The following is a 20,549-nucleotide window of genomic DNA, read 5'->3' as shown; positions in this document are numbered from 1 at the left end:
CCCACCAGTGTAGTGACAACATGGAATGGAATCACAAATACAATACACCCTAGTGGTTCAAGCAGTCGTCATGCTACTATCCCACAATGAATCAGACTATTTGGGTGGTCTGTCTGGTTTATCTGCTATATTATACTACACAGGGACCAGGTTTGCTGGAAGCCAAATATGGCTGTATATACTGCAGACTTCACTTGCATGCCATTTGAAAGTATCAGCTTCTTCCATAGTGATCATTTTTACTCCTACCAAGCAACAACTCAGTGGCAAGCTTCCTACAGACATGCTACTTGTGAACCAGAGGCAGAAACGCAGCCACTCATGGAATGATGAAGATGACCTATAATTTAGAAAACACTGGTCTACAACCAGACTTCAAAGGGCATTTGTACATGTGCTCCAAGGTAGGGGTGGGGAAGGTGTTTTAATTAGAGTGGCTCTCGGGAGCTGCTCTAATTAAAACGCCCACAGGCTCTTGTGTATTCAGTGTCCTGCATTTCAAAATGGTGGCAGGGGTGCTTTAACTAAAGTTCATTTGACGAGCTTTAGTTAATGCACCTCCGCCACCATTTTGAAATACAGGGGCACTGAATACACAAGATGCTGCAGCATGCTGGAGGGTTCTGCTTAGATGCTCTAGCAGAGTCGATTAACTAAGTCTGCTCTGATGCTTTCTAATAAGAACATGATGGAGCACATGTATAGGTGCCCTGAAAGATCCAAAGCCTGGGACATATATGCATATGTGGCCTACATATATGCATATTTGTAGGCCATCTATCTCTGCATCAGTGATAGATGGAGGAGAATCTGAGCTAACTTGTAGTCTCTTCTTTAGGCGCTGCTGTGTGGACAAGTTTCAGGATGATAAAAAGGCTCATAATGTCTGATGAATCAAAGCATGTGATTACCAACTGCCTAGCCCTGTTACAGTGTTTTCCAGAAAGAGATCCTATAATATCTTATAGAAAGTGAATGTTAGTTATTACAGGCATAGCAAAACAGAGAGAAGTGAAATAACTTGGTCAAGATCATACAGTGAGTCAATAGTTTAGAGTGAAATCCAGGTTTTCTGTTCCTCCCCTTTTCTCTGGAATCTACTGCTTTCCTTACTTGTGTTGTGTGTGTCTATGAGAGAGAGAGAGAGAGAGAGAGACTACAGAGCTGTGTAAAGCCTCTTTTAATTCAGTACAAATCTACCAGCCAGCATCTGTGATCTGACAACTTGGGAGAAGAGCCAAGACCCATACATCACTTCTAAGGTGATACCTACTAACTATACCAAAATGATAATAAAAGATACTTTTATAATGAGTGACTTTTTTATCATCTCCACACTGCTGTAAATCAGAGCACTCAGGATAAGGCACTTCCTGAATGTTAGGTCACCCAGTTTAAATGGTCTAGCAAACTATGGGCCAAATACAGACAGCCACACAACCTCTGTGGTGGATTAAGGCAGTGCAGGGCTCTGGAAAATTACTGTATCATTCACAGCTTTAATTTACACATCCTTCTACCCATTTTTTGGTGTTAATTTAGTGTTTGTGGAAGTTGCCAGATGAACTGAAGTTCTCATTAAACCAAAGCAAAAGTACAACAGAAGCCAAAGCACTGCAAGGACCCTTCATTTCCTTATTGAATATGGCCTTAACTCTTCAGGGCTGAGTTTTTGGGTCTAATTTGACTACGATGTTGCATTAGTCTTAATTGCTCTGATTCCATGGAAGTCAGAACTGTGCAAAACCAGTCTAAAAGAGTGACTGTAGGTCTCATTTCTAACCTAAAAGTACCCATGCTCAGGATAATATGATAATGACATATCCTATTGTGGGTAAAATCATGCTGTGATATTCTCTTTTTTCCATGTGAATGTTTGCTGGCTGGCTGTGTTTTGCTTGCGTCCATCTGCCCTAACTTGGGAAAAATGAATGTAAATTAACTTTTTAGGGGGAATTAGTTAAATCTCTGCATGGATGCTCATTCAGAATTAAGGCAGCTTTTATTGAATTTAAAAAAATTGTGTCACCTGATGGGTGACATCTTATAAGACATACTGTAAAGGCAACCACCTCATACCTAGTAAAGGGGGCTACACACACATATGTGGCAGTGGGAACCACTTTGCTCCAGGTCAAGGCTGGAGAAGAAGAGTTGTCCATACCCTTTATTATTAATTTGAATCAGTACTAAAACCAGTGGTATGAATTTAATTCCTGAGAGGATTCAAATTTATGTCTCCCACCTCCTGTGTGAATACTGTAGCTACTAGACTATAGATTAACTGGGAGTTTAGGACTCTCTCAACCAACACTACTGAAAATCTTCCATTTTGCATGGAGTATTTAAAGATTCTTTGAGCCAGAGAGAAAGGATGAGTGTAACTCTTCAGCCTCTGCTCTGATGAGTGTAACTCTTCAGTCTCCAAGGACAGGGCATGGGCATGGGCATGGGCATGGGCATGGGCAGGAAAGGATGTTGTTTGACCCCTGCATCCTTTCCTGCCCATGGCAGGAGGTCAGACTAAATGATCTGCTCAGGTCCCTTCTGACCCTACCAACTATGAAACTATGACTGTTCATGCATTTTAATCAATGACTTTTTAATGTAAACTACATAAATGGTTTTTGGAGCAGGAACTGGAAATCAAGTCTTCCTTCTAGGTTACTGCCTAAACTACCAGACTGGACAGTCACGTTCCTTTTCTCTCGTCCTCATGCCCAATGAATCTTTAATTGCTCCATCCCAAGGAGAACAGCTTCAACGGAAGAGGAGTAGTTCTTTTCTTCTGTATAACAGTCTATATAGCATGTGGGTAGGGCAGTCCTCTGGAAGGTGGGAAAGGTATGTTTGTATCCTTTCAGGTACAGGCAGAAAGTGAATCCAGAAAGTGAATTCCTTGCCCCAACAAAATGAGTGCTCTTGTATAACAGCAGGGCATCACATCATCAAGAAAGGATTGACCTCTGCCCCGGCCTACCAGTAGCAAGCTCCCACAGCTGTGCGTCCCACAGGTGATCAGCTCCCCATGGGCTGCCATGGCTGGGAGTCTCACCAGCTGATGGGACTCCCAGCTGCAGAGGCATAGCTGCACTACATGTTCATATTAAAGGTGGCCAGAAACCAGCTATAAAGTTATTACACATTTTCTACCTCTAACTTTATAGCTTGGTTGGACTTTTTAAAGGCGTGATAGCTAATTTGCACGTGTAGCCAGTCCAAATTAATTGTGCAGTTAACTAGGTAATTGCATAATACACATAAGGTGTAGAGGGGACCTTAGAGAGATCCCTCCCAGTAATACTAAATTACTTAAGTCCACAAATGGGGATTTAAGACAAAACTCTGTCCTCAAGGCTTCCTACTAGCTGATTTGGACAGCTCCCCATTCATCATGCCAGTTTCTGGGGTCCTTTCCAAGGTGCCCATAACAACATCAGGAGCCTAAATGTGAGATGCTGCAATGCTGAACAGCATGGCACTAGAGTTCCCTCTAGAGATTAGGGGTGTGTGAAGCGGGCCCTATTCGATTCAGATTTGGATTTGGCCCAAATCAGGGACAGTGTGTCAATTCGTTGATTTGGATCATTGTCCCTGATTTGATTTGGCCAAATCTGAATCTGAAGTTTCAATGGTGATTCGGAGAATCAGCGATTCAGACATAGACACAGCTTTAAAAGTTTTTTCTACATACCTCAAGGTACTAGCGTGACTCGTCAACGCTGCAATGCTGGTGTGGATGGAGCATCCCACAGGAGAGCTGGGGGGGGTGGCCTCCACGTGCTTGGTGGTGAACCCAGAAGTGGACTGGATGTGCTTCTGGTCCACTTCTGGGTCTGCTGCCAAGCGTGCTGGGGAGCCCCCGCGCTCCCATGGGATGCTCCATGCGCCCCAGCATTGCAGCACTCAGAAGCTGCCTGCTACCTAGGGGTATGTAGAAAAAACATTTAAAGCTACCTCTATATCCAAATCACCAAATCTCTCCAAATTGATTCAGAGGGTTCCAATTAAATTCATAGAGATTAAAGGGTCCTCTGATTGGATTCAGAGATTTGGCCACCGAATTGGGCCGAATCTCCACCAAATTAAATCAGGAACTGAAGCTTCACAGCCCTACTAGAGACCCTTACAAATTTGGGCATTTACTCTAACTAGACAAAACAAAATGCAGTAATGAAGTGACCTGTCCAGAAATCATATACCATACTAGTTTTAGAACTGGAGTAGAAACTGGTACAGTAGGTTGAAATATTTTTTTAACAGCCAAGAGAATGTCTTTTCAAGGGGAAAAAAAAAATTTTAAGTTTTTTTTTACTCCAATTTTTCTAAGTTTTTGGTAAAAAAAAAAAAGAATAAAGGAAAATGTCTGTAAAACTATTGATGCTTTAATTAAAGAAAGGTCAATATTGGTGGAATATGAATTTTGGTAAAAAATTCTAACTATTTTTTTTTACTGAAATTAGTTTAGAAAACCATGTGTTTATAGGACTTTTCACTGAAATGAAGTCTGTTTTTAAAAAAAGAAAAACAACTGGCATTTTTAACCCAGCTTGAGAAACCATGTGTCTAGATTCCCAGGTTCAGTACCTTGCATTCAAATTACCCTGAGACCCTTCACACACAGGCCAGCAAACTGATCATCCGATGCTAACAATTTCCAGTCATTGTTGGAGTTGGTGACTTATGTCGGTTTTGAAATTCAACATTAAAAACAGCAAACGTTGGTGGCCCTTTTTATTGTGCCTTCTCTGACCCTAAGTGCTAACCTACCAATAGAGGAGGATATAAAAATAAATGAAATCCTAATGTAAAAGGGGTGGGGGGAGGGGGGGACTTAAATATATTGACTGCACTAAAACAACTAATATATGCCTTTGCAGTCCCATGCAGAACAATTTCCCACCACAGACACAGCAACCTAACAGAAAATGCATTAACAAAGACTATAAAGTAGCACTTACAAGTATCTCTTAAGAAAAGATTTTGCCCTGCTCTCCATTTCAAGGGAAAGATTGTGTTATTTAAGGACCCCTGAAATTAGTACAATCCCAAACGCGATTGGTGTGCATTAACTTTTTACATTCTCTCACAAATACGTGTAGGTTTTAAAAATTTTTAGAGCATTTCAAGTACATCATTGCTCTTGAACAAATTTGCATAACTAAAAGCAAACAGGCGACAGAAAAATGCATTTGTATGATCATCATTTTAAGGGGTTGACTAAAACCTTTTTAGGGAGACAATTAGAAATGCAGAGACAGTGTGGCTGATTTATGTGTATGACAGATTCACTCACTGTGCTGTCTTGGTATATTCTGAGTTTTCTGTTCTCTGAATTCTCCTATTAAATGTACATATTTTTTTATCTCGACTCATATGCTTATATTTCATTAGCATGTTACACATGGGCCAAAATCAGAACCATTTATCCAAGCTGAGTTTTGTGGGAGCAGTCAACTGTGAATGCAGAAGGAGGCATGTAAAATTGGAGGGTTGATTAAAAATATAGACCTTCATATGCATTAAAAAAAAATCTGTATTTTCCAAATATCAATTAAGCTTAAGCTAAATTAAAAACAGTCTCTTACACGTTTCAACAGCCATTTTCACTAGAGAACATAAGCATAAAATAGAATTGCTAACTCTTCATAAAATGAAATAAAATGAAAGAAGGATTATGAACACACTCCCTGCACTCGCTATACCACCTGCTTTGTCCCTCCTAATGTCTCTCACTTTAGCTTTCTTTCTAAGCTTGAATATATGCTACAAGCATCATAATTTTTCCTAGTTGTCTCCCTTCTGGAAACATCCTCTTCAGATAAATCCAACAGCAATTGACTGTGTTTTTATTAGTTCTTTGGGTCCATTTTCCACTACTCAAGGATCTCTCATCAAGAGATTTCTCACCAGTAATTACCCCAGCCATAAAGACAAATTCACTTCCTCAGAACACCAAGTGATGCAATTTCCTAATTTATTCCTTGTATTTGTGGGGAGGGGTTGGGAGATTAAAAAATTGTTTTTACTTGAAAGGTTGTTTTATCCCTTAAAAACCATTATCATCATCATGTTAAAATGTGCATGGTTTTCTCGCTCATACGGTGGCCTGGTGAACTGCCATTCTTCCTGAGGGCTTTTTAGTATGGTGGTGGGTCAGTTCTTGGATGGTGCCACTGTATGTGATAAGATCTTTCTCATTTGCTGTACCAAATGAAGCAGGAGACAATCATCTGTGGCTCCCTGCATACAAATAACTTCTTATGGGTGCAAAGTCCTGTGTACATGGAGCTGGTTTCAGGATCAGGTCCAGATTTGCATGGCAAGAGACGGTGAGATATATGCCGTGATGTAGAAAGCGATTATTAATCCCTTTCAAAGGTAAAGTTGTTCCACACAATCTTGTTCAGTGGTGGACATGTCTGTTTTATATAAGAAAGATGAAACAGACAGTGATCAATGGACATTTTCACAAGAGGAAAAAGAACAAACATAGCCAATGTGCTGGTCTTCATAATTCATGCTCCTATGCTGCGAAAAGATAAATCCACGCAGACTCTTTCACACATGTAGTGTCTCATTAACTTCAATGGGACTTCATGTAGGTGGGTATTTTTGCAGGACTGTGGCCTTGGTATGTAGCTACTGGTATTTTTGTAACATATATAGCCTGAAACTGCTCATCTCCCTAGTTGCCTAGGCTCCTAGTCTAGTCACCTCTGTCACCATCAAAGGTAAACCACATTTAGAGGACAGGAATAACAATTGTAACACTTAGTATGTCACCATAGCCTTTTATCCTTCTATTATTCCTAGTTAGCCTGTCAGCAAACATTTGCTACGTACAATAGTGAAAAAGCATGGCACAAAGTGAATAACCAGAGACTAATCCTGGCCAACCTCAATTTGTTATTTAGCCCTGATCTTACAGGATGGGTTTTTCTAGCAGAAGGAGCAATAGGATATTTTGATATTCTTTCATCCCTCACTGTGTGGTTTAGGTTCTCTCGACTTCAATCCTATTATCAACAATCCTGATGAAAGCAAATTTGTACCTCCATTTAAGGCTGTGACCCAAGATGGCTCACTCTCTTCTGTCATCTTGCATTGACTGCAATTCCTTCACAGGGTTTTAGGTTCACTGGAAGGATTTTTATTTTTGTTGCTATGCTCTGATCTCAATCCAGATTAGGCTTTAAAAGCTAATGATCAACAATGCATCAAGTTTACTTCAAATTATAAATCTGACTCCACTCAGTGTGCAGCAGCTTTTAAAGGAAATAGGCTTTCATAAAAGAAGATGTGTTGTTTTCTTTTCCTTTAAACATCATTTTCAGACAGCCAGCTCCAAAATTTCAATTCCATTAGTTTCCTAAAATCATTAGGCTTCTTGGTATTGAAAAGTGCACATCACACTGCTTCAGGAATCGGGGAAAATCCTCTGAAGGTTTCAAAGTCCAGCTATTAAGCTCAGAACTGAGATAAATAAAGAGTATATTAACAGGTATTTTCCTCTCTGTGCACATGCACAGCTCCCACTAATGCTGATGGAAATTGCATACACATCCAGATGTGCATCTTTATTTGTAGATCATCACGAAACTCAGGAAATAAAAACTTCTCAATATTCTTTGCACAGATACATTAGGCTCGGGGGACAATGCCAAAGGCCTGAGTGCCCAGAATGGGAGCTAACTTCCATTGTCTGGAGCCAATTTCTTTGAAGTAAAGAACTTAAAAGTTTGTAATGCTCAATAATAATGAATAAATAATTATTTATTATTTACTGAGAGCTGACTATATTCTGAGTTGTATAGGATCTGGGGAGCAATCTTGATCCTCCTCCTGAAGTCAATGGCAAGGCTCTCATTCAGTCCAGCGGGGCTGGGATTTCAGTAGGGTGTTAGCTTCAATATCTTCCAGTCCAAGGCCACTGTTGATATCAAGTCAATCAACTCACTGAAGTAAATGACAGCAGGATTGGACCTGAAGGGCATATCCATCCCCCTTACGAAGCACCCTTGGGAACACTGCTCTCAAACCAACCCCAGGGATGAAGTCGTGATGGGTGCCTACTGCCACTGCCACTCTGGAGGAGACAGATCTCAGTTATAGTGGGAGTGGGAGGTGTCTTCAGAGCAGCTTCATCCCTCCATTTCCAGGTTTGGTGCACACTGAACAGGAGTGGGGAGGAAATCAGAAAGCTGGATGCTGCTGCCACGAGCTCTGCAGAAGCCCGACAGACCAACTCTAAGAGCCAGGAACAACAGAACATGGTTATGATGCACAGAGGGTCATCCAGAGCCTACTGGAGCCAGTGAGAAGCTTTCCATTTGACATGATGGCCAGGCAGCCAGTTAACTTAAAAAAAACAGTGCCAGAGAGTCTTCAATATTATTGTTCTTCGTATATATTTTGAACAACAGCACTTCATTAAGGGCCAGATTTCTATCACAATGAAACAAAAAGGAACGAATAAAGACTTCTAGATACTCAGGGCTAATGAGCATCCTTACAACAACAGACCATGCACACAAGATGGAGGGAGAAAAAAAACAGCCCTCTCTCTTTAGCAAAGTGGATTTCACATTCAAATTTCTAGGAGCTTACTATTTAAAAATATATGAAAAATACATCAAGAATGGCCTTTTAAGTGTAATAGTTTTCTATTCTGAAGAATATAGTGTAGCTGAAATTAGTATAAATCTTGCACTGTATTAAAGCATCAGAAGATGAAGGTAGCTATGGCAATTCTAGCACGTTATTAAACACCAGACAAATTGAAGAGTACATTTCCTGCTTTTTTGAAAGAAATGAATGATATCTTCTGATTGGGGAATGCTAAGGGCAAAGGAAGCTGGATGAAATGGCTTAAACAGCACTGCAGTACATTTATCAGGACGTTTAGTGTGGTTTTTCATAGGAAAATGGGGGATGGGGGGAAGTGATTTTTATTGCTAAAATTAATTTTATTGCAGTGCTAACTAACCCTCTTCCCCCCTGGAATCATACATAGATAAAGAAAAATGACTGGGAATGTTCTTCCTCTCTGTGGTTTTTCAGTCCTCATTTGTGCTTTCAACAGCACAGTGCTAGATCTGAGCAGTTCGCTGCACCATTCTTCTGCCCAACAAACTACAGCACTGAAAACAGATACATAAAGAATGAAGAATCTGATTAAGAAAAGTACATTTATATTTTTACTGGGTTTTATTTTTAACATAAAACATCTTGAGAAAAGTTTTATGATTTAGCATTTATGAATGACTAGATTTTAAGAGAATTGTAATATTTTTTTAGGGTATTTCAGCTCTATGAGTTATTTCTTGTAGATTCAGATAATGACATTATAAATCTTTCTGTGGAGGCAATTACTAAGGCAGAAATGGCCTATTCCCCATTGGCTTTTAGGCTCAGCTTACTGACATATTACAAGCAGGCTTACCATGGTCATTAAAAACTGATCTGGGATTTATTGTACCTCTTTAAACTCTCAGTACTTTGAAAAGTATTGAACAGAAAAGGAATACAAGGTGAAGTTACAAAGAGATCCAGTAAGGCAATCAGGGGAAAAATAGACTTAATTTATTCCAGCATGGCCCACCAAAAGCACCACAAAAATATTTGAAATTGAGCAGCAAGTCCTTAATAGAGATCACTCACAATAGCTGCTAATCACATAGAATAGAAATGCTTTTAAATAGAACGGTTTGGAATTTTAAAGGACATTGGTACAAGATTACAGGGCAGGAAAATGACTAAGATTTTAAGACTAACAACAAGGGCAATAAAGCTGCACAATGTATTAGCCTAGATGGCTTTTCTGGCACTTGGCAACAATCTTCCACTGTAACATTTTCTGGCCTGGATCCCGATCCCTTGCACAGTGAGTAGGAGTGATCTCTATATTCTTCATTAACTTGCAGTTTCAGGCTCCTCCATCTTTTATGGTTCTGGGGTAGTAGCTGCTGATAACAGCGGGCAATGCAATAAGCAGTGGGGTTACAATAGTGCAAATATGCATGGAACGGGAACCTTGTTTGATCACCTTGAACAAATGAAGCCAAGCAGAAGGATAATGGGCCGAATTCACAGAAACATGGGAACTGTCATCCTGGATCAGAGCAGTTGTCCATCTAATCCCGTATCCTCTCACAGGTGGTGGTTAATACCAGACATTTCTGAGTGTCACTGACAAAGTCATCACAGAGCAGATGTAACCACAAGCTGCTCACTGGCTCTCTCCAGAAGGCCACGGCCGGTTCCAGAAGCACGGCGAGTCATTGCACTTGAGAGATGACCTTATACGGTTTCCATTTCTTGGGACTCCTGACCAAAGTTTAAAGCTGCCCTCCTATGAATGAGCTGCTAATAAAGAGCAGCTGCCCCCTGGGTGTGATATACACCCTCTAGCAGCTACAGCTGTGAATTGAGTCCATCTTACAAAACAGAAACCCACCCAGGGTAAACGAGGAACAATTGTCCAGCCGTGACAAACACTGATATATGACCTTTTGATCTCCTGCCTATTTTCCTATTGTCATAAGTAAATAAAAAAACCTAGCCAGACTCTTAGAAACTTTGTCCGCCTGAACTCAACAACAAATCAACATGTCTAACCAGACTGTGATTGCCTCTAGAAACAACTCTGCTGTTGCTTCTGCTTCTTATTTTATAATGGCATTTGACCTACATTTTCAAAAGTTGCTAGTACTTTGGGGAATCTTTCTACCTGCAAATGTTTGTTAACCTCTCATTTAATATACCTGAAGCTGTATTGTTCGCGGCAACCTCCAAAAGCAGAGCCCATCCCTTTAAACCTGCATTTTACAGAGATTCACCACACTTTTTGCTTTTCACCACAAATGAACTGAACTTTATTAGAAAATAATTGTTTGAATTAGAACTGGCATTTATGAGCCTATAGCTAGTGCCAGTCACCTTAGTAAAAAGTGACATTGCTCATGACATGGGCAGGGGTCAGATTCCTTTATCACTTCTTTATATTATTAACAACAAAAAAACCCCAAACCAATTTCCAGCCTTCTTCAATGCCGTATCAACTCTGGATAATTAGGGATGTGTCATAGATTTGAGGTTCATATCAAGAACTAGACTCCAACTGATAATCTCTCAAGATCCAGTCTGGCAGAAGAGTAGGCAATGACTACCATACCTGATTCTATTTTTCTAGCTCAGGATACCTTTAAGCAGTATAGGGGCATCTACTACCTGCTAGTGGAAGTGTAGCTGGATACAAGGTGGCTGGGAGGAGATATGGGTATGGTGCTTGCAGGGACTACCTACCCATGGTTGGAGACTCCCTGAAATGGATACTGGCATAGGGCCAGAAAGGGGCTACAGACGAGGTAGATACCCCTATTCTTTTCCCTACTAGTTCCTTATGCATTTGCTCTCTATGCAACCTACTATATCAGCTAAAACTAAACTGCTGGAACTAATAAGCCCTCTTCATAATAGCAGAATATAACTGGGCATGTGCAACTGCAGAAGGCAAGCAGTCTAAGTCATATGTCAGATGTTACTCTAACCGCGCATTGAAGTCAACAGGGGAGACACAGGTACATCTGAATGCAGGCTCTGCCACCATGTGTGTAAAATCTGGCCCCACACATGGAAAATGCATCTAAAACACTTTTCCCATTAAGATGAAGCTCACTAAAGACCCACCCTTCCTCCTTGGAATGTATACAGCATTGATTTACACTTTAGTAGTAATAACTTTGGCTATTAGAGAGCTCTTACTTTCCTTTTTTAAATTGGCTTGAAGCATTTGGGGAGTCATTGTCAGGCTATCTAGAATGTAGATAAAGGGATCCCATGGCAGAGTAATATTCTGCATAAACTCTAGTCTAGGGATGATGATATATTTCCCATAACTCTTACATTGTGGGCATTCCGATAACATGTGGACAAAGTGTTCCAGAATATATATTACATCACCATCCCCTTATCATTATTCAAAATACTGGCAGGGCAAATTCTGCTCCCAGTCCAGGAAATGTGCAATACAGTTTTGTTGTTAGAGAAGACCTTAATCATCAGGTGATTTTTTTTAAAACTGTTGTTGTAAATATTATCCCAGGCTTGGTCTGACATTTGGATATTCATATCCAAGTCTTTAAATTCGTTCACTGTTGTCAGCGAGGTAATGTTATTGCTGCAGATTTTTTTTGATTTATAATTCCTAAAAATGCTAGAAACATATTATACTTCTTCAGCTGAGTGACCATGGTTTATGAAAAACATATTTTATTGACACTGGCTAATAGCTGAAGTTCCAGAAATAAATGGACAACCCTCATAACATACCTAATTCCACAACTATCCAAAGGGAGAAATTTCTTTCTGCTACCAGCTGGAACTTTTCTTACACCCTGAAGCATTAAGGATGACAGTTCGTGTCTTCCTGTTCAAGATAGGGTCAATATAGAAATGCAGATGATTGCTATTCATGTAAGTAGCTATTATTTTTTCCCCCTTTTTTGACGTTACAATATGATTTTGCTTCAATAATAGGGTGGGGAATACCACCTGTGATATCTACCTCAAATTAAAGAGTGATTACAAGCCAGCGAGTTTATCTGTTTGGGCTCCTCTAGCATCCTTTCCACTAAAACCATAATGGGATTTTGTTTTAATGTGTAAATTTAGGGGATTATTTGGCATTTCATGAGCTAGCAATTGTAGCTCCTTTATGACAATCACAGCAGATATCATCAGACAAACAGAAAGAGAAGTGGTCCATCAAAGACAGTACATGAAAGCTCTACATTCATATTTTTAGAGTCACATTGGTAAAGAAGAGGGGGAGGAAAAAAAAAAAAAAGTAGCAACTATAAAGCTCTTCCTGACAAAACCATCAGGAAATTCAATTGTTCATACAAAATAAATAGTTTTTTTTTCTTTTGGACTGAGCCTTGCAAGGAGATTGTATTATTCAAATGATTGTGACCTGGATTGTAGAAGCTCAGCTGGAAGTCAAAGATATTATAGTTACGTTCCATGACAAGTTTATATATACAAATATGCAGCAGGGTGAGTACATCGGTGCACCTTGCAAGAGGGGAAAGGCCCCCGATTTTGCATGCTTAGATTTTACCTGTGTACGTGCCTTTGTTAATTTGTTTGCCTTCATCTTTTTTTATTTATTTTCAGAATGTCACGATACAAGATGCCTTACCTGAGAGCTGGATTATAAATGAAGCAGCTGCACATGCAGACAAAAGAAGTGGTTTCTATAGCAACGGAGACCATGTGGAAGTACTTTGCTCAGCTCCTCCCCTTTTCTAGGTTGCCTGCATCACTTGCTCTTCTCTCATTGGCTTGCATAGAAAACCTGAGGGAAGAGGGACATTTCTATGCTCAAAATCTGGCTGAGCAACCCTTCCATCAACATTTCCACCAACTAAATGTTTTGTTGCCTATTTTGGGCAAGGGTTTGAACAGTCTCTTGTACCATGCACTTTTCATTTGTTAGATGCAGTGAAACATGGAGGGTAGGTGAGGTATCTGCATAGCTTCAAAGACAACGAGGTTCTTAAGTTTGGAGGCTGATATGAAAAGTCGGAGGTGGAAAGGACAATTCACATCATCCATCGCCCTTCCCATACATTGTGCTCTGAAGTCCTGGCCCTCCAAAGAAAGAAAGTTTTGGTTTTTTGCTCAATGTTAGGGTTATTTAGTGCAGAAATCTAGAACTCTTGGGTCAGAGATGATACCTTTTATTAGACCAAGAATGCGCAAAAAAATGATCTTTTTCTGCAAGCTTTCAGGCTCTCACATCTTTCATCCGGCCCAGAGAAAGTTAAAGATGGGAAAAAGTCCCCATACATAGGAAATAAACGTCATTTTTGCACAGAGGAAACTGAAGAGTAGAATTCATTCTGGTTGCCAGGAAATCTTCAGAAGAACGGACATTTTGAAGGTTCAGTTTCAGTCTAAAGACCAGTCAGTTTTGCAGCTTCTGACTCAGTCCATTTCACTTGAAGCATGTGTATTGTTTGAAGAGTGAGGAAAAATACAGTGAATATCTTTCAAAGTCTACAATTGTAGTCACTATGGTAAAGAGTAAGCAAGTTGATTTTGGGTTTAGGGTTGTACATGTTCATGATAATTTGGGTATATGCATCCATGAGTCCCACAAATGACTAGCAAAGTGGAGTGGGCAGTAACTTTTTGAAGCCTCACATACATTCATATGAACTGTGACATAGACACCCCCCAAAAACACACCTAACAGGCTGAGCTGCAAGCAAAACCAAGGAACAGATGGAGTTCTTCAACTGTAGCCTCCAGATATTGCTACTATACATCCCAGTCCCTCCTTTTTACTCTCCCTGTAAGTGCCATTTGCTGTTTTGCTCCAAAATATCTTGAATCATCCTTGCTGTCTCCCCGATGGTAATATCATGTTTCCTGTTTAGAAATGAACTGGATGATGCCCAAGCTATAGTTAGCAGCATGTAATTCAACATACATTAGCCACACATATAATGCCACATAACATTTTTACAAAAGCAAATCCCAGTAACACAAAGACCCACACGCTTTGGGGTCGAATGATGATTTCACTACCTCAAAGTGAGAATTTGATGTGTTCTGTGAAAACCAAAGGTGCCATTCCTGATGGTAATGGGATGTCCACTTATGACTCTGAATCTGAAAAACCTGAGGGCTCTCTCTGGCTTCTGTTAGTCATTGAAATATTTCTCTCCACCACACAAGAGGCCAAACTGTCTTAGATGGAGCAGGAGTGCAGGATGTTAGGAAATATATCGTGTCCTCTTATGTTTGTATGCTAGCTAATCACATTATATAGCCGTATGTGAGAAGTAGCAGATTTTCAGGCTGTTCCCCAGCAGTATGTAGGGAACAGATATTTTATCTCATGTTCTATTCCAGATATGGGATGCATGCAGGCAGGCAAAAGACCTCAACTTCCTGTCCACCATCTCTATCCTGAATTAACTGAGGGTACTTTTCAACTGGGAGTTGAGATATGAAAAAAAATATTTACATTCCCAAAGTGCTGCATCTGGCACAATTCTGAAAAGATGGTGCAGAACTAGGCAACCTCCCTCCTCAGTCATATGGAGAAAGCTGCTTAATAATGGCTCTCTGTTGATCCTCCCAATGATGACACTTCCAATGTTTCATGTATCTGGTCTTCTACTAACACTGAAACAGAAATTAAAGAACCACTAGAAGAGATCAAATACTGTGTTCTTCTACTGAGAAAATCATGGGGTAAATACAAGTAATACTTTAACATTCCCTCACATTTTCAATTTACATTTCCTTCTAGATGCAGCCAAATTTATTTGTAAACATCAGATCACCAGTCTAGAACACAGGTCGCTTGCCACCAAAGTCCTTGGGAAATACACATTCAGAATTGTGGAAGATGACAGGAATAATTTACTTTTATTGCTGCCAAAAACTGGACTAGTTGTTCTGTGGCTTTGAAATGGCCAGACCCACATGAGTATGCAATAAGTGTCTCTCACATCATTAAGGTACTAAGGGACATAGGGGCTAGGGACAGACATTACACATAAAGCAGTTTAAGTGATCAGAAACTGGCTTAAACCTGTAACAGAACAGAAGTTCACTGCACGTAAACCAGTTTCAAAATAGCTGAATCTGGTTTAAGATAAATCTGGCTGAACGTAGTAGATTTGGGTCAAGCCGGGTTATGAAACTTCTGTCCCAAACCCCTTCCTGGTTCAAGTTAAATCACAGTCCCTCAACATCCCAGCATGCTTTGGAGCCCTGGGCTGTGCTGTCTGCTCCAGATAGCAGGGCTTGCCCCACTCCTCTCCTCTGTAGCTGGGGTAGTGAGGCCTGGCTGACAAGCCCAGCTGGGGATGCAGCCCAGTCTACCATGGGGGGGAGCTGCCTCCCCCCCCCAGCAAACCCCAGCTGGGGTCTGGGGCCAGGGTGGGGGGTAAACACCCCTTCCCCCACTCAAACTTACTGCTGGCTGCAACTGCGGACTACAAATCCCACAGGCACCTGGAAGCAGGAAGAGGAAGTGATGAGCAACACCACAGCATCCTGCTGCTGTAATTCTGGACTGCAAATCTCGGAGACCTCTGGGGCAGCAGGAAGAGGAAGTGAACACACAGCCAGAGAGCTGTTCTCTAGTGCCCCCTGGCTTCTGGCTTAAGCCACTGCAGGCTTGTGGCTGCATTTCCCAAATCAAAGGTAAATGTCTGTTCACTTATGTTTCAGTTTCATCTCTGCAGTTTAGACTAACCTGCAAAGACTGAATCCATTCAGCCTTGGGCTTTTTGACTGTCTGTACTTAACCAGGGAGGAGAAAGTCATTCATATATTGTTAGTAAGAGAAAAGATCTCATCCTTCCAATGGCCATAAATAATACACCTTCAAGTACAAATTGATTGCATGCCTGATGATGAGGAAAAGTCTATCCCTGCTGAACCCATTGGAGATAACTGGCTGAAAAGAATATATCTACATGAAAATATCATCGTGCTGTCAAGGTCAGCACGAACTATGGTAATCTACTAAGTAAGTGCTACCTGAGCAAGCCTGAGCTGTCTAGGGGGTTCCTTTAGTCACACACGTTTTCCCCCCAAGCTTTTAAAAGCATTCAGTTAAGAAGCTGGATCTAAGCCTGCTTGCATTTATTATACCCATGAAACCCCATCTAATATCAATCCAACATTTCCAATATACCCACCTCAATACTATCTAAGCACTGGTACTAGGGTTTCACATATATGTGAGAGCTATGTAGTGATCACAATACAGTAAAGACAGGCATACAAGAATGAGAAGAACTAAATGGCAACCTGTCTTGTGAGGCAGTAAGCCAACTTCTAGTTGTTAATCTCTCTAACTGACCTGACCTGACCTGAGGAACTACCTCCCAACCTCCATGGTCTTCCAAATAAAGGAGTATCTCCAAATTACAACTTCTATCTTCACAGCTTCCCTCTTAACAATAAGTACCAAAATCAATCAATAAAAATGCAAAAATCAATCAACACCCACCTCCAGAGGACAGGTTACTAGCACTTCGCTCTGAAGTGAGTCTTTACTACCTACTGTCCTGTCCCCCTTTTTTTGCAGCTCTTCTAACAAGTTTCTGGGAGTCTTTCAGGAGGTTTCACTTTTTTTCAGAGCAGCAAAATAACAGATCCAGTTTCCAACTTGTTTTTTGGTGTGAAACTTTTCACCCCAAATTTTGATAAACTTGAGTCTTTATCCTGGGATCCAACTGACCTGAATTTCTAGCAGCTGTGCTTCTTCAGGTAGCACAAAACTCAAGAGTTTCAGACTATTGAGGGAGATTTCCTCATTCTGTGTGATAATATTTGCATTTGTGTCTGTAGCTACATTTCTTCCTGTAAGAACATGGTTGCTGCTTATGTTTTGGAATAGTTGGTTTCTTCTTAAGAAAACTGTCCAGATTTGGGCTGTGATGGCCAAAAGTGTCATAAGGAGGCATGAATGTTATATCTTCCTCTACTGCAAGCACACATTAATTAGAGTGGTTTCTCACAAGCTGCCAGACCTAAAATTGGTGTTACCAATGAATGGGAGTTTCAATGTTCTGATTTATATTGGACGCTAGCAATACATCTCCCTTTCACTGAGATACTTGTTCCCAAATAGCCAGTTATTTTGATGTTTGTTGGACTTACTTTTGGTCTCAATTTTAACTTTCTATATAATATTAACCTGAGCTCCAGCGTCCAATTTAAACTAAATCATTGTTCCTTGTACTTCTACTGATACAATCCAGCCCCTCTCCTTGATTTTGCTTGATTCTACCATATCTATCTAAAATTCTGGTATACTCTCAAGTGTATGCACGTGTGTTTGGGGTCTGCAGCACATGGCAAAATGGTTCCTTTCGTTACAGTTAGAACAGAGCTTTCCAAATGCCACACAACTTTAGGGGTCATTTTGCCTTCCACAATTGGTGAATAACTTATCACTTTCCTTATACATGGAAAATTGCACCCTGTGTCGTGGCTTTCTTTCACGCCTACTGTGTGGATGACCCCTTTTGGTGCATTCAGCTCTGCAGCCTGGGCCTTCACAGTTTCTGCTGCCCTACATATTTGGACAGTCTTTTCTAGGGACAAGACTCCCTCAGGCAATAGCCTTTCTTATAATGCAGCGTCTGCAATGCCACAAATAATCTGATCTCTAATCAGAGATTCTGTCAAGTTCCCAAAAGGACAGTTCGTACTCACTCCCTTTAGTTCACTAATCTACTAATCCAAACTTCCTTCTGTTGCCTATGCACATCAAATCTGTGTCTTTCAAGGGGCTCATTCTTTTTTATCATTCAGTACTCCTCAAATTTGGACAGTATTATATTTAATTTTATTTCTTGACTTTTTTCAAAAGTAAAGGTAGTTACAAACAGCCAGGGCTCTTCCTCCTCCTGCACCCAGCACAATATGCTAGAAGCCTGAAGATTTGACTTTGTCATTTTTCTCTTCTGCCCCTGTGGCTGCTAGTTACTACTCAAACCTTTGTCTGACTGCCCTCCAGTTCTCTGCTCTATTGCCTGACATCAGAAGGGCAGGTAGGTGTTGTAAAACTTCCATGACTAACTGTCCACTTAGACTGTAATGGTGCCAGAAGATCGTTTACTTAGAGGTCTTTGTCCTTCCACCTGGCTGCATTGTCCACTGGCTCTCAGTTTTCAACTTCTGTCTCGGTGTGAAACTCAAATTCTTTCAAGTTCTTTCTTATTCATCGCTTCTATCACTAAAAGCTGCATTTTGTCCTGTCAAAGTTCTTCATCGAGATAAGAAACTTTTACATTGTATCTTGGTATTTATTCTTGGATTTAACCCTCCTCCCCCTCTAATTCCACTTTCTCCCAACATGCACAATAAGGAGCAAGAATGCTCATTTCACTCTATTTTCAAGGACACAGTTGTGCAAAATAGCACTTTGGGTAAAAATAAGTTAAAAAAAAAAAAAAGCTGTGGAGAAGTGGTCTGTAGGGCATAAGTAAAAACCAAATACAGCCTTTATAATGTAATACTCTCTCCCTGATCCCAGTTCATTAGAGAAAACCAGTGATTTAAACTACCTAGCTAACCTCTTCCAAGGCTAAAGGATTATAAATCAGCCACGTGACTACCTGAAGGAATCAGGGAGTTTACCACTAGACTATGCTACAGAGCTGGGAAGCGAAGAAAGTTTCTATTATTGGATCATGCAATAGACATTGGTGCTTGAAATTTCCACTTACACTACATTAGCTTCAGGCAGTTCATTTGCTAAAATAAAAGAAACAAAGTGTAAAATATTCACTGACTTGCTCAACAAAGCAATCAACGAGAGAGCGTGCGAGTGATTCCTCTGCCATCACACTGCTGATAAATACCATTAGTACTTTAAAATTGTCACACCCATTCAGTTTAAATTTTAAAATATTAGTGGTATTTGTCAGTCTGTCTCTCCATCTCTCTCTATTTTGTCTGTCTCTCGTGCTTCTATTTTGTGTGAAATTTCAAGAGATGAATCCCATTTTCTATTAATTCAATGGCTGTCATCTTGCATTACATCATGCAGTCCAGATCACAACAATGAAATCTTAGGGTTTAAATTAATAATATTGCAACACATCACTTTGTAAAGTATTGTGCTCATGCGTATCTAGCCAGCTCAGGTACCTTGCCTTTAGTCTGAAGCCTTGGACTGGTAGCTTTGAGTGGAATTATACAAGTACAATTGCGAACAATCTATAATTGGTAACTGAATACTCAGACTTCATGGTGGATAGCATTAATTTAATATGGTGTTGAGATTTAACAAGATGTTTTTGCTTAAAAATAAAATAGTTGGGAAAAGCTTCAGGGAATACGAGATCTTTGTTCTCTGAGTGGCATTTTCCACACCTACAAATACATGCTGACAGATAACTGTATTGCATTACAATTGCCTTACATACAATGTCAGCATCTTGGAGCACCTCTGCATCATGGAACAGACTATAGATTTGGTTAACTATTAAAAGTTCAAATTTGATTTTATTGTAGCTGCTAATTCACAAAAGCCAAGGAGAAAAAATGAAAGGAAAGATTGGTGTGCAAGTAAATCATCAGAAATGCTACAAATTCAGGAAGGAATAAAACATTATGCCTAGAGGAAAATAACACACAAGATCAAAAATACATCCTATCCAACATTTACTGTTGTTAGTCAGGCATATCTCCTATTAGGTTTTGTCATGTAGAAACAAATCCACTAGTGGAAATCTACATTTTTATATTGCAAACATTTCTAAAGAAAGAATGAAAAAAAGAAAAAGAAAAATATAACCACAAGTTTGTCATTGGACACACAGAAACCTACAGTATATGAAACAGATGTGCAGAGAGGAGTGCCTACCTATTTTTTCCCCTTGCCTAAGAGCATATTTGCAGCTGCACGAATATTCATAAGACTTCATATATCTACAAACATATGAAGTAATTGGTAAACAGATATGCAGAGAATTTGTATATGGGATTCATTAAGGTGGTTG

General features: G+C 40.1%; 1 long non-coding RNA gene across 1 annotated transcript in view; it reads right to left on the bottom strand.

Annotated features, from left to right (window-relative positions):
• Nucleotides 1–12,601: 12,601 nt before the first annotated feature.
• The window catches only part of LOC109292708, an 89,953-nt gene continuing 82,005 nt past the window's right edge, over nt 12,602–20,549 (bottom strand). The window contains exons 2-3 of the long non-coding RNA XR_002096176.1: nt 13,205–13,360; nt 12,602–12,995 (exon numbers count right to left, since the gene is read on the bottom strand). This is a non-coding gene — a long non-coding RNA (uncharacterized LOC109292708). The remainder of the gene's footprint in view (nt 12,996–13,204; nt 13,361–20,549) is intronic.

Source organism: Gavialis gangeticus, unplaced genomic scaffold (genome assembly GCF_001723915.1).
Source record: "Gavialis gangeticus isolate Ggan-Ray unplaced genomic scaffold, GavGan_comp1, whole genome shotgun sequence".
Lineage (NCBI taxonomy): Eukaryota > Metazoa > Chordata > Crocodylia > Gavialidae > Gavialis > Gavialis gangeticus.
Note: the sequence above shows the minus strand (reverse complement) of the source record. Positions and strands in the feature narration are given on the sequence as shown.